This window comes from Dermacentor silvarum, chromosome 10 (assembly GCF_013339745.2).
Source record: "Dermacentor silvarum isolate Dsil-2018 chromosome 10, BIME_Dsil_1.4, whole genome shotgun sequence".
Classification (NCBI taxonomy): domain Eukaryota; kingdom Metazoa; phylum Arthropoda; class Arachnida; order Ixodida; family Ixodidae; genus Dermacentor; species Dermacentor silvarum.
Window position 1 is genome coordinate 86,132,571 of NC_051163.1, and position 14,320 is coordinate 86,146,890.

Consider the following 14,320-nt stretch of genomic DNA (forward strand, 5'->3'; position numbering starts at 1 on the left):
GCCGCAAAGAGCTCTGTGTCGCCATGTCCGCTAGCGTTCATGCTTGCCACGCAAAATTCTTCGTCATTCAGTCGTGCTCCACGTTGCGCTCTGTTGGAACCGGGTTGCCACCCCCCCCCCCCCCCCACCCCCGCCCCCGCTCGGCGTTGGTGCACCACTGGTCCTTTGGTTACCATGCCACATCAGTCAGCAAAGTGCTCGCCCAGAAAAGATGAGCTCGCTTCTGAGTCAGGGGCCACAAATAACCAGACATACACAGCGCTACCATATCAGAATACGAGGAATAACGCTCAGCATAGCACCAAACCATAATTGCCCCTTATATTTTTCGTAGTAATATTTTTTATTTCTCTCTTCTGTTATGTTGCTTCGCGGTGCATTTCCAGAGCTGGCATTGCGCACCCGCAGTGGATTAATACGAATCGGTGAGGCTGCAAGTGGTGCATCGCGTGTTGAGGCATTTGTGCGTGTGACTCACTCTTGCTGGAACTGCGGCTCCCTAGAGAAGACCAGTTTGGAGCATTGTCGCAACACCGCAGCCATTTCATATTTGACGCGGTTCGCACTGCGTTATCTCCCGACCGAGTTTCTTTTATTGCTTTTTTTGTAACTCCGAAGCTGGTGAAGGCTCTTTAAAAAGGACTAGTCAAAAATGGGCTATTATGTTAGGCCTAAGATATGTGTCGCTCAGTTTATAGTTTCAGGCTAACGGGGCTTTAGCTCTTATTCTAGGGCGCTGTTTGCGCGTTATGCCTGAGTTATGTATTCTTCTATCCTCAGTGTTCGGGAGAGTGGCTTTCAATGCAATGGTTTGTTTGACCAAAGTACACACGCGCGGCTTCTTCGGCCCTGTAATGAAGCCAAAAATACATAAGAAAGGCAAACACGTTTCAGTAAGTTTTTTGTATTGCTGGTTTTTAGGCTGCTCTAAATATCCCCTTCACACACGGCATCCACTTAGTGGACCCTAACAATTTTTGCCACTTCTGTGCAGCAATAGCAGGAATAGAGCACGAACGTTAAGCTAGTGTAATTGAACATTCTGCTTAACAGATTACTTCCTTTTACTTCGCCTAATTTGTATCGTTACAAGTACCACTTTGGTGAAGCACTACGTGTTTTACGTGACCGTTTGACGTGAGCATGTCGGTAGAAAGCTCTAAATATTTTCTTCCTGAAATGCTCATGACCAATAAATAACTTCTGCTGTTACTTGAGCGGGTGGTTCAGTGTTCCTTATGAAGCATGACTAGTTATGATGACATCACAAAATGCACGAAGAGTCATTCTACCAGCTTGATTTTCTTTCAGTGGAGTCTCAATCACCATCACACGTGTATAGACAGTCGATCGTAATTTGTGTCTGAAGGGAGTATAGGTGGTAAAAAGTTATGCATCACCCAGTTTACAGTATTCAGGCTAACTAGGTTTTTAGCGCTATTTCAGGTTGGCGTGCTATGCTGATTTATAATTTCTGTCCTTCAATGTTCGGGAGATTGGATTTTCAATGTCATGGTTTGTTTGACAAGGTACTCACGCGCTGGCTCTGGAGCGCCTGTAATGAATGCAAGAAAACAGAAACAAAAAGGCAAAAACATTTCAGCAGAATTTTTTCCAGTGCTGCTGGTTTGAAGACATCGTTCGAAAACGCAGATGTCATATCACAAAAACTGTTATGTTCGAGCAATATTTTCATATTTATATAACAGTTATGCTGCTGTGACTGTGGCAAATGTTTTCCATTAACGATATGCATTAAACAACCCTTCTAAGCAGTGTACTTTTGCAGTGAATATATTCGAATTATTTATCGTAATTGCCCACGCCGTCTACCAGAAATAAATAAATGCAACATTTTTTTCCTCCTGTATTAATGACATTTTTTATTTAAAGGAATACTATCAGTAGCGCACACCCAATTACTATGACGGGCTTGGTCTGGCATTGTTTAAACAACATTCGCACTGTTTTAGACACATTGTACCTGAGGTGCAAGCTTCTAGCGGCAAAGAAGCAAATATTTGCACATAGTTATATTGGCACGGAGTCAGCGTCAGATATACTCGATGAGCACCATCAATATGACGACGCTGACAGTGTGTAATTAAGACAGCGAATCCCCAATAAACGGCCCATTAGCTGTCACCAACCCGTTATAAACATGACGTCAGTAAAAATTCATATGCGAAAGCAGTGTTGAAGCTCCACTATTTCAGGCGTACGGTGAATGTCGCCTAAGTTGATTCATAATAACAAAATCGCCGTAAAAACATGACTTGTACAGTACGCCTGCCGCATGAGGCAATCTGATGACACATAAGTGGCAGTGGTGTGCAACTGTTCTCAAGCAATGGAAAGTGCCCCGTTGCTGTGCTGAAAGCTATTACACCAATGCAGATCATGTTGAGGTAGGATAGATGATACCGCAGTTTTACTGACCAAGGTACGTACCTGCAGGTGGAGCTGGCGCGGCGGCTTTAATGGATGCGAGAAAAAATGGAGAGAAATAAGAGCATAAGGAGGGAGATTACGATGGCATTTGCATATTGCACGTAGTAGTGACGTTGAAGAAAACAGTGGTAAACCTGCGTATGACGAAACTGATTTTTTATTGGGCGAACCTGTGCCCACAAAAGCAAGCTGCACTCAAAGCACAATGATAGCGGCGAACACAGCCGGCGATCGTCTAAATTTGATCAGCGGCGAAACGCGTCGGCTTTTCTACACGAGTCATCGAACGTTCCACAGTAATCCCTGGTGCCCACGTGTCTTTCAGAAAGCACTAGACAATTCGCGTCGCTCAAACAATCAGATTACGTAAGCGTCGGCGACAACAGACAACGGATTGAAGCATCGATAACGTTCCAGAAACTTCCCGATACATGCAGGCGCGTCCTGCGTCGAGCGATAACGTTTAACATTTGTTAGCCGGTGAAAAGCGGTCGCCGTTGAAAGATAAACAAGTACACGTGTCAATATCAGGTGAAATTTCTAATCAGGTATGTTCAGCATGGTGCCACCGCAGCCCTGAGACGTCGTATTATCTTATTAGCAAATATCGGCTGTTTAAGTTACAATTGGTGTAATTCACAAGCAAGCAAGGTCCAAATTCCTAAGCGAATTGGAAGTGGGCGATTTGATTCGTAACAGCTGCCTCGATATCAACGCCGATGACTGGCGCGCTGCTGTTGCTGAACAACACGAGAAGCGGCGACGAAGCGCAGATTTTTGCCGCGCAATTCAATTCACAACGCCAAAAATGACCGCAAGAACGTACCTGCGCAGTGCGCCTAACGAATCACAATCGACGACAAAGGCAAAGACTGGTTTTCTAAATAAACTCATCTGGGGTGTCCCAGTGAACTAAGATGCACCTTGCAAATGGCCAATTTTAATTGCAATCCAAAAACAACATGACAGCTGCGTCGTTGTCCCCGCAGACTGACCCACACGTGAGCTCTAGTGACAAATAGTGCGCGTAGCAAGAATTGCCGCGTAAATCTATTGACGATGCCAAGATTGTGTTGTTCTACATGTCAAATTTATCGATCAACCCTTCCGCAGTGCGTGATTGAAGACATCTATCCGACATTCTTGCCAATCGCGTTGAAACACTGTTATGTTACTGTTACACAGATCGTGAGCTGTATGACCATACTTAAGTGACTGTCTGCGCTGGCACTCTTCCTTTAGTAATGTCAGTAGAAAAGCACAGCAACGTTTCCACAACCACGATGCACTACGCGTGGAACTCTGAATTGTTACTTGAAGCTTTCTGAAAAATCCAACAATCATGTTTACCTGACGTAGATGCATGCAGTGTACAAACAGTGCTTTCCGTCTACATCGTCAGTTTAATATTAAAAAAATAAACATTACAAAATTTGATGATGACTGCCTTAAATTTTTTGAATAAACATGTACCGGAAATATATTTGCGGCATAGATATTACATATTTTGTGATGAAAATGGAATAATGTTGCACGTATTCGAAATATTGCTTGAAAATCTAAAAAAATGCACTATAACTGCGGTGTAAACGGACGTTGCGGCAGCGGCTTCACCTTTGCTATGACGCTTTCTAAGGATATTGAGTTATGACAACGCTCATGCACTGAAATCGATGCTGGCAGTGGAGATTTCGTCCATTGGCGATTTTTTTACCTTCGTACCACCAATGTTGGTGTTTTGTTAGCTCTTAATTGCATCCAAAAATGTCCATCAATCGCATTAGGGCAAGTTGAAGCCAAGAAACAAAATTGATATGACGACGCTGAGCTGACAATGAGGTATCAGCTCAACGTAAATTAGTTACCACTTCTTTATAGCAAAAAGCCATTGCGTTATGTGTCAAAAAGATATACCTATAGAAGAAACTTATTCTCGCAAGCGATATTACCAGGTGAAATTTCATAAGCATTATTGACTACGCAAAAAAAGCATATTTCACATTTACGCCATTAATTAACTTCGCCGCGAATTCGCAAAGCTCGCAAGGACATTTCTGCGTAAATAGTTTAAAGGGTGCAAGTGTATTTGCGAAGCCAAAAAAAAAAAAAACACCATGATAGCTGTTCGTTATCTTATCGCTGACGACTGGCGCGCTGCGTTTCACACTATAGACCCTTTTATCCGCTTTGTGGCAGCAGTGTGTTCAAGACCCTAGAAAACTTCTCTTATTTCTCTCTTCTGTTATGTTGAACAGAACATTTAGGTGAACTTAAGATATTCTTAGCAACAATGTTACGTCATACATCTGTGTTGAACGGATAAATTGCTTTTCTTGGCAACGACCGCACCAAATTTCATGAGGTTTACTGCATCTAAAAGGAAAACATGATATCTAGATGCTGTTGGTAGCGATTTTTTAAATTTAGGCCGTGAATTGCATAATTAACATTGCTGAAAGTCGCAAGGTTTCAGCAAACCAGAGTAACAAATTAACTCTAATTTACCGATGGAAAACCATATCGCAATTCTCAGTTCCATCTCGCCTTACATCTAAGCCGATAAAATGCAAGATGCATGGCTCTCAAATGCACTACTAAAGGTGAGTAGCACTTCGGGAAAATCTTAAACGTTGCAACGAATTCACATCAGATACAAATTCGTATATCACATCTGTCTGCTTTGGATGTTCTCACGGAAGCAATTCACGGAACTGCGACATGTGTTCCAGGTGCAGAGCTCTGGATTTGTAAACTTCGTGCTTTTTTTTTTCATACTTACGAACGTTTGGCAATTTTTCAAAAACGTCAGGCCATAAATATAAATTACGCTTATAGCAGTCTCGAGAATTTAGCATTTTCGCTCAAATCATATTGACGGTTTGGCATCTTTTCATGAATCTGAGAAGAAGACTAAAAAGCTTATAAAATCCACAAATTTAAAATTGGTCCATGGGCTGTCTCGGAAAGCATTTGCGCGTTAACATGTATTTGAATAGGTGGACTAGCGTTTGGGCCGATCGAAAGCTTCCTTAATAGAAAAACAAATTTGGAGGCGGGACACTCCTGCCAGGGTACTTACCGGTCTGCGCGCGCGTCACTGCGGCTATAATGATTGAGACGACAACGACAAAAAAAAAAATGAAACCAATAAGAAATTTCAGTGATATTTCTCGCATATCCTAATTACCGAGTAAAGCATCTAATGGCATTTTCTGCTTCTTGATACCGTTCTAGCTATATGGAGCTATACTTCTGGGTTAAGAGAAAGTTGTTTTAAGCTGGAAGAAGCGTCTTAATCTAAATTTTACAGTATGTCTGGAACGTTGGGACGCCGTTTCTTTATTAGTGGCGTGAGAGAGCCGATAGGTCGATATTTGGACAACTGCTTTCGCTGTGTCCTCTCTAGTGCGTCAATGTTTGCTTATGCTTTAGAATACAATATTTCCGAAACGCTGAGTCACAAATTTTTGACACATACGAATAGGCTTCCGATTAGTGTTACAATTTGTTGCTTGTATTAGCCAACATGATTGAGTTCAAGAGACGGAACTGATCATTGGTGGAAGTGACTTCACCGAAAAGAACACAGTCATCCATAAACACCCTGACTTGAACTTAAAGTGGTTCATCTACGCAAACAATATCATTAGTGAAAAGGTAAAATACAACGCTACGAGAACGCGTTCTTGAGGGACGCCCTATGAAACCGGTAATGGGTTAGACGAAACACTGTCAATAAAAACAAACTGCGCGCGGTTAGTGAAATATCCTGTATACCTATTAAATTGGAATGGAGGAAGTCTCGTACATTCTTCTGAATGAGCTTAATGTCGAAACAAGGTATAAAGCTTCACTAAAATAAATGAATACGAATCAACCTGTCCTGCGTTAACGAGGTTAGTCGAAAGAGTGAACAACCGTCACACAAACTGTGTGACTGCGGAAAGCACTTTGTTAAAAAAGTGCTGCCAAGGGAGAAGTTTATAAGTTTTCCGCCGTGTGCAAAACCATCTTACAATAAATATGTAACGAGAAATTTGCAAGTAGGACACTCGACTAACGTACTTACCCGTAGCCACACCCGTCTGCACGGCTATAATGAGGGCGAAGACAACGAAAAAATAATGAAACGAATTAAAAGGAATATCGGTGCTAATTCTCGCATTTGTAGCATTTATAGGAATTCGCGCTTTTTCATACCGTTGTAGCACTCTCAGAGATCGCTATAACCACATCACAATGGTTTGATACGGCAATCACTTATGATAGAAGGAACTGTGCAAGATATCTGCATATTTAAGAAAGAAAAAGACTGCACTGGTAACCCCTCTTCGTGGTTCCACCAGGGTATACACGACACTGATAAGCCGTGAGGTGAAAGTTTCATTCCTGTATCCGTAGGCGGGCGCGTCCGAGTGTTAGCAGCCTACAGCAGGCTTCTTCCGGAGGTGCTAAGTCCTTATCGAAATTCGGAACACTCAATTTCACTTACTTTAGCCTGTCTAATTAACCACGTGTAATGATGTACACCAGGAAGCGCAGTGATAAGCACCCTTCTTTACTAAAGTGAGCTATAGGCCAATAGTCACAGGGCGGCCGTAGTAATGCGCCAATAGGGCACTGAGGAACAGCCCCGCGACAGGCAGCAGTGAGAGCACTGCCATGCGATTCAGACCGCGGGGCGAAGCGTACGCGGCGCTTCCTTCCGCACCAGCTGGAATATTCTTATTTTTTTCAAAAATATTCCTCTTCCTGTTCCTTGCAGCGATATAGTACTGCGGTTTTGAAGGCATGGGGACACGGAAAACGGATGTTTGTGCAACAGCTCTTGAGAAAAGTCGCCGCTTGTCAACGCAGGTCGCAATCATGGTCTCACGCTGCACCCCGTAAACAAAGCTCACCACGGCAGGCTTCGACGTACAACTCAAGCATTTGTTTTAGGATGTCCATGACATTGTCGTGCATCGTGCAAGTTTGTGAAGCCGCATAATATCACGACAAACGTCTAATCCTTGTGCTGTTTATTGCACTACTGCGCCAATCTTAAAGAACTAGCCCAATAAAGACTGGCTCGTTGCAATTAAAAGAAGAAAGTAACTTTAATGTTCCAAGCGGATTTTTAAAATAAAATCTCGAAAATTGCTAATTTCAAGACAACGAAACAATCATGTTGGCCACTCTGAGTAATAAAATTTCATGTTGTAATTCTCTTAGTTGCATATAATAGTACATCCAAACCGGATAAAGTGGACGTAAGATACGCGACTCTCAAATACACGACTAAGTGGTATATTACTAATAAGTAATAAGCACTTTGGCAAAACCTTCTTTGTCTGCTTTGGATGTTTTGACGGATGCATGTGAGCACCCTTCGTGCCAGGGTACTTACCTGTGCGCGCCGCAGCTCCAACGGCTACGATAAGTACGACGACAACGACAAAAAAATCAGGAATAAAAAAGCTGGCATTTTTCTCATATCTTATTTTCCGAGTCGTACATATTTAGCATTTCGTGCTTCTTGATGCCGTTCTAGCTTTATGAAGTCAGATGTATGGAGTGGTGATGATGGTGCATCGCTTTAGTTTATGCATTATACGACAAAGCTTACAAAACGCTGGGTCCGAATTGTTAGACGTAAGCGTGTTTGAACTTAGTTTTCTGGTTATAGTTAGACCTTGATAATTGTATTCGTCAACCTGACTGAGTTCAAGACACGGAAAGCTGCACTGATCATTGGCGGTAGTGACTTCAGGGAACATTATAATCATCCGCAAACAGCCTGACTTGAACATTAAGTGGTTCATAATCTACCTAAACAATGCTGTTATTAAATTGTAAAAGTAATGTAAGGCCCAGAGAACGCTTCCCTGAGGGACTGAGATTAATCCAATGGGTTAGACTCAAAACTATCAATAACAAGAAACTGCGCTCTGTTAATTAAGTATGCGATAACCCAATGAACTGGGAATGGGGAAGGCTTACAGTCTTCTGAATTAGCTTAATATGTGAATCAAGGTCGAAAGCTTCAGTAAAGTCTAGGAATATAAATCAATCTGTCCTGCTTTACCTAGCATAGAGTTTCGCACTATAAAACCTTGAGGGAAATGTGGCGCTGCTGCGCTGTGGTATGCAAGGGAATGCCGGTATATTGTGGATTCGGATTGGCATCGTTCTTGGAGAGCCAGAAAGCGTTGAAGACGCGCCTGGCTAGCACCGTTCCGTCTGTCACAATGTAGTCACAATGATTCATTTCCTGCTAAAACAAGACGTAAAAGACTGCTTTAGCTTTATTATTACACAAAAACATGTTTTGTTTAATTTTGAGGACATACTATTGGATGCACAATTCTATGAAACATAAAAAGTATCAGCTGGCCGCTAAAGTTGGAGGGCAGACGACAAGATTCTTGCCCGCTTTGAAACAATTTGTCGTCTGTTCTTGCTTTTCTTCGCTTTATCCTGCATTGTAGGTGAGTAACCTTTATTGAGAGATGTAATATGGGTGAATGAAAGCCGTTTATGTAGATTTTATTTTAAGAACGCGTTATTTGTGTAGCCATATCCACGTTTTAGACGAAGCCTCGTACAACACCAGCCAACACAAGCCTCGCAGACACATATCCCGTCATTCCCATGAGGGCACGGCAGCCCTTTAAGAAACTCACATAGACGGTGGCGCCAGTTTACCCTCTAGGTGTTATAGTGAGAAACTCTGTTACCTAGGATACTTGTAGCGACTGAACAACCGTTACCAAATGTTTAACTTCTGAAAACCTATTCCTAAACAGTGCAGCATAGGAAAAGTAAGCATTTGTCTTAAATACGGAGTTATAAAATTGCGACAGTGGACTCAAGCATCTTACAACAAATTTACCAAGAGAGATTTGCCGGTAGGACACTCGACTAAGGTACGTACCGGCAGCTCCAACGGCTATGATGAGTGCGAAGACAACGACAAAAAAAGTGAAACGAATTAAACAAAATATCAATGGCCATTCTCGCACATCTTAATTTACGAGTTGAACATGCTTAGCACTATTGCACATCTTGATACCGTTCTAGCCCTTTCAGAGATCGCTATAATCAGATGAGAATGGAACAATCACTTATGATAGAAGGAACTGTGCAAGATATCTGCATATCTAAGAGAGTGACTGCGTTCTCGTTCGATGTCATCTGTTAACAAGTCCCCGGCACAGGTCATTCTCTTCAATTTTAAGAACTTTTATGCCTAACAAGTTGATTATACTCGATCACTAGACGTAAAAACAATTGGTGTTCGTCAAAACAGTGCCAGACGTACATCGTGTTTTTATTATTTGGAACACATTTAAAAAAAGAAGCCGGCAAGGTTTTCCCGAATTACGTCGCCAAATACATAAATACCAGTTATAGTTTTAGAATTGTTTTTAAAACACTTGCCGCCAAATTATTCGTTCAATTTAGTTGATTACACCAGGCGGCACCGCGAAGCGTGCTTCGCCATCGAAACTACCTCTGGCATAGACGGGCGGCTCGACGAGAACCTTTGAGTGCCGTGCACTTCATTATTCCCTGAAGATGACGCCAATTGGAGCTTTGCGCAGCCTTCCTATTGTATGCGCAGTCGCTTTAGTATACGGACCGCTTTGTTGTTCCGTATGGTATGACACCATAGATTGCCCCAGACTACGTCACAGCCAGGCAGTAACTGCACTGGCAGCCCCTGTTCGTGGTTCTGGCAGCGCATTCAGGGATTCCCATGCATTCGGTGTACTATATGGTAATTTTGAAGTTATTAGTGAATGAATTACTTTGTTTTGTCTTTTAATGATGTACGATTCGGCAGACCACATTTCTGCAGTTACGTAATTGTACCAAATGCTCGAAGGTTTTCGGAATAGAAGTGTTAATGTTTGAAAGAAAAGTCGCAGTTTAGCCAGAAAGGCGTCCCGTGCGAAAGGGAGGAAAGCTTGGAGGAAGCGCATCGTCCTCCGTAGTGCGCGAGGTACCCAACGGAGGGAGGGAAGGTTGCTGTTCTACCCCTGTTGTATACAGCTGCATATGTCGCCGCTACGCGCGGTAGCGCGCCCGTATATTGAGAGCGATCCTCGTCAGGGGCACAGTCTAGGCGCGTTGACGGCTGGCAGCTTTGTGCGCGCTGTGATCTAGCCGCTCAGTTTGCCTTAAATCGATCGACAGCACGAAGGTCACTAGGCTCACTGCTGCAGCCCCGCTTCCTCAGGCCAGCGTTTTGAGAGCGAGTGTCCGCGGCCATCGAGTGTGGTGTGGTCATGTTTGCTGTCCGCGCCAACACCATGCTGCTTCAGGTCAAATTAGTTACGTTACAGGCCCCACTTTTTTTTTTTTTGCTTTCTTCCGTTTGTTGCTGCGCGGCGTACTTCAGCTGACGGCATCGTGGGCGTGCTGTTGCGTTTGTCTCGTTTGGCGCAGCGCACGATTTACCGCGCTGTGCACGAGAACACCTGATAAGTCCGTGCTACACGAACAGACACAAGCGGATCAAAAGCTTGATTGTACGCTGGAACACGGCAGAACACGACAGATTCGTTGTCTGCGCGCATGATTTAACGACGTGGGAACAAGCACACGAAACGGAAATTAGCATCTCTAGCTACGGTACGAAGTAAATCAAAAACCTGCCGACATTCGGTTGGTTTAGTTTATTATTTATCTAAACATAATCGTATATTGCAGCAACAGATTACACAAAGAACAGACGTTGCCTTGAATACTGTTTGATGTCACGTGTCACTATGAGCGACGTCACAGCACGGACATGAACGTATAGGCGCACTTCCGCATATACGTCACCTGTCTGTTTGGGAGCGCGGCGCTCGCGAAGAGAACGGCAAACCGCACTTGGTTTGAAATTTAAGCTGTTTCTGCGGCGCGTAGCGATGTAATACTTATCAGGCACGACCGTTAGCGTGCGTTGTATGCACTGAGCTTCCCTGCTCACGATGGCCAGATCTGCATGGCCAGGCGCTGCTGCTGCTGTGTCCCTCTCATGGAGGCACAGCACAGCTACACTACCAAAGGTTCATCTTCATTTCTGTGCCGTCTCTATATATATGCATGGTGAGAGGCGCTGCTGCTGTGCCCCTCTCGTGGAGGCTACTACACTACCAAAAGGTCATCGCCGTTTCTATGCAGTCTCTCTCTCTCTATATTTATAGCGCTGCTGCTGTGCCCCTCTCATGGAGGCTACTACAGTACGAAAAATTCGGAGTCATTTCTATGCCGTCTTGATGAACTTTGGTAGTGTAGTAGCCTCCATGAGAGGGGAACAGCAGCGCCTCTCACCATGGAGGTCTGGCCATCGTGAGGGGGGGACACGTAGTGCATAAAACGAGCTCTAGCGGTCGTGTCTGATATGTATTACATCTCTACGCACCGCAGAAACAGCTTAAATTTCAAACCAAGTGCGGTTTGCCGTTCTCTTCGCGAGCGCCACGCTCCCAAACTGAGAGGTGACGCATAAGCGGAAGTGAGCCTATACGTATACATGTATGTCCGTGCTGTGACGTCGCTCATAGTGACACGTGACTTGAAAATTATGTATATATATATTCAGGAGATGGAAATGCTTACCTGTGGCGCCAGAGGTTGGTACCGCTACGATGAATGCAAGAAAGAAGGAAAGGAACTCGTTACAAGACATACTAGTGGAAAAGACGTGACGCTAAAGCACAAGCATGGCTACGCGCAATGACGTCCGTCAACGGAGTCGAATGTGCGGGTCAAGACGTCGGTTAATCAGAATGCTCAGTGCATTCTAACTCAATGGCTGAGCCCTCGCGTGTAGTGGAGAATTAGCGCCAGTATTCGGTTCACGCGAGCAGTCCTAATAGATGATGCTGTCTCGATATTGAATCGGTGACAACATTCTGGGAATTTCAAGTACATGCAGGCGTATCTTGAGCCAAGCGATAATCTTGCAATAGTTGTTGGACGCTAAAGACACTGAAAAAAATGTAGCCCACCCAGTAGGGCTTTATTTTGCTACGAGAGAGACATTCTGCCTGGGCAGACGACTGGCGTACGCAAACACACGATCAAAAAAAATTATGGGCTTTTACGTGCCAAAACCACGATCCGATTATAAGGCACGCCGTAGTGGTGGACTCCGGAAATTTGTACCACCTGTGGTTCTTTAACGTGCACCTAAATCTAAGTACACGGGTGTTTTCGCATTTCGCCCCCATCGAAATGCGGCCGCCATGGCGGGGATTCGATCTCGCGACCTCGTGCTCAGCAGCCCAACTCTATAGCCACTGAGCAACCACGGCGGGTTAACACGATCAATGTTTCGTTGGTTTTGGGCTAAAACTTGTTGGATGAAACGTGCAACATGGGCAAAGCAAGGGGCCCCGATGACAGCAGAGCGGTGCCTACTTGAATAGCTAACAGGGAAAGTTTAATAGCTTAACACTGTTCCTATTACTGGTATTTATTAAACCAGTATTTCGCATGCCAGTGCAGCCGTGCAGGGTATAGACCGTTGCCAACACGGGCACTGAGAAAGAGCTCAAACTTCACGTGACTGTGTGTCAGTATCATACACACGATATCGCTGTAGTTTTGTCTTTAGTCGTAACCTTACGAACCAAATGCATGCTGCAAGGCATTCATCAAAAAAATTCAGTACTTCGCGTTCTAACGCACATGTTAACGTTGCCTCATCTGCTATATAGCATTGCAACATTGACCCAATGCTTTTTTCTGTGCAGCTGTTTTTATTCATGACGCCTCGAAACTAATTTTGACGTCACCAATGCCCATAAGAGTAATGCGGAGCACACACAATGTTCTCGCACACCTTGTGTGCTGTACCGTAACGTTTATGTGCTTGTTGTATAATCGATTAGACTTCTTTGTAAAGGCAAGTTTTGACAGTTATAACTTGTCTAGCTGGACGAATATTTTTTTTATACAAGCTCCTGTATGAGCTTTGGCCATAAATCAAAATGACACTTCCAGCTGTCAGTAGAAACTCGGCCACGGGGTTACCTCAGAAAAGTTATTCGTTTTACATTTGTTGGAGTATGCGGCGTTGGAGTTTGGGCCGCGCTATAGGTTCCCGTTAGTACATAAAGGAAAATTTGGAGGTAGCACACTTGACCCTGTGTACTTACCCGTGCGTGCGCCTGTGGCCACGGCTATGATGAGCGAGAGGACAAGGACAGATAAAATGACGCAAATGAGACAGACATGGGTGATATTTCTTGCATATCTTATCTCCGATTCGAACATATTTAGCATTCTCAGTTGATGCCGTTCTAGCTATATGGAGTTAGTTGTATGAAGTTAGAATTATTCTAAATTTTACGCCTTGTCTGGAGCGTTCGGACGCCCTGTCCTTTCATTAGTGGTGTGGGAGAGCCTGTTTGTCCATATTTTGGTAAGATGAACAGCGTTGCGCTATATAATCTCGATTTCGTCAATGCTAGTTTTTGTGTAAGGCTCCCTAATAATGTACGCCTATTCCAATTGAGATCTGATGATGGACAAATAAGCTAAAGGTTTAGCTTTGCATGAGCATGCTTTAGTTTATGCCTTAGAAGACAAAGTTTGCGACACGCTGAGTCACAAATATTAGACATATGCGAGTTCAAACTTAGCTCTCTGGTTATCGTTGCACCTTGAGTCTGATATTCATCAACTCGATAGAGTTCGAGACGGAAGGCTGTGCCTAAAGTAGCTGATCATTGGTGGGAATGAGTTATAAGAATCCAAACTACAATCATCCGCAAAGATCATGACTTCAACTTGCTATAGTTCGTCAATGCTAGAATGGGAACCAAGGGGCCCGATTATTATTGATCATATCCTAAGAAGCCATAAGCCATAAGAGTTTCGGGATATG

The 14,320-nt window shown here is 43.8% G+C and overlaps 1 long non-coding RNA gene across 1 annotated transcript in view; it reads left to right on the forward strand.

Moving 5' to 3' along the window:
* Positions 1–4,140: 4,140 nt before the first annotated feature.
* Positions 4,141–14,320, forward strand: part of LOC125940496 (uncharacterized) — a 71,531-nt gene continuing 61,351 nt past the window's right edge. The window contains exon 1 of the long non-coding RNA XR_007463696.1: positions 4,141–4,917. This is a non-coding gene — a long non-coding RNA (uncharacterized LOC125940496). The remainder of the gene's footprint in view (positions 4,918–14,320) is intronic.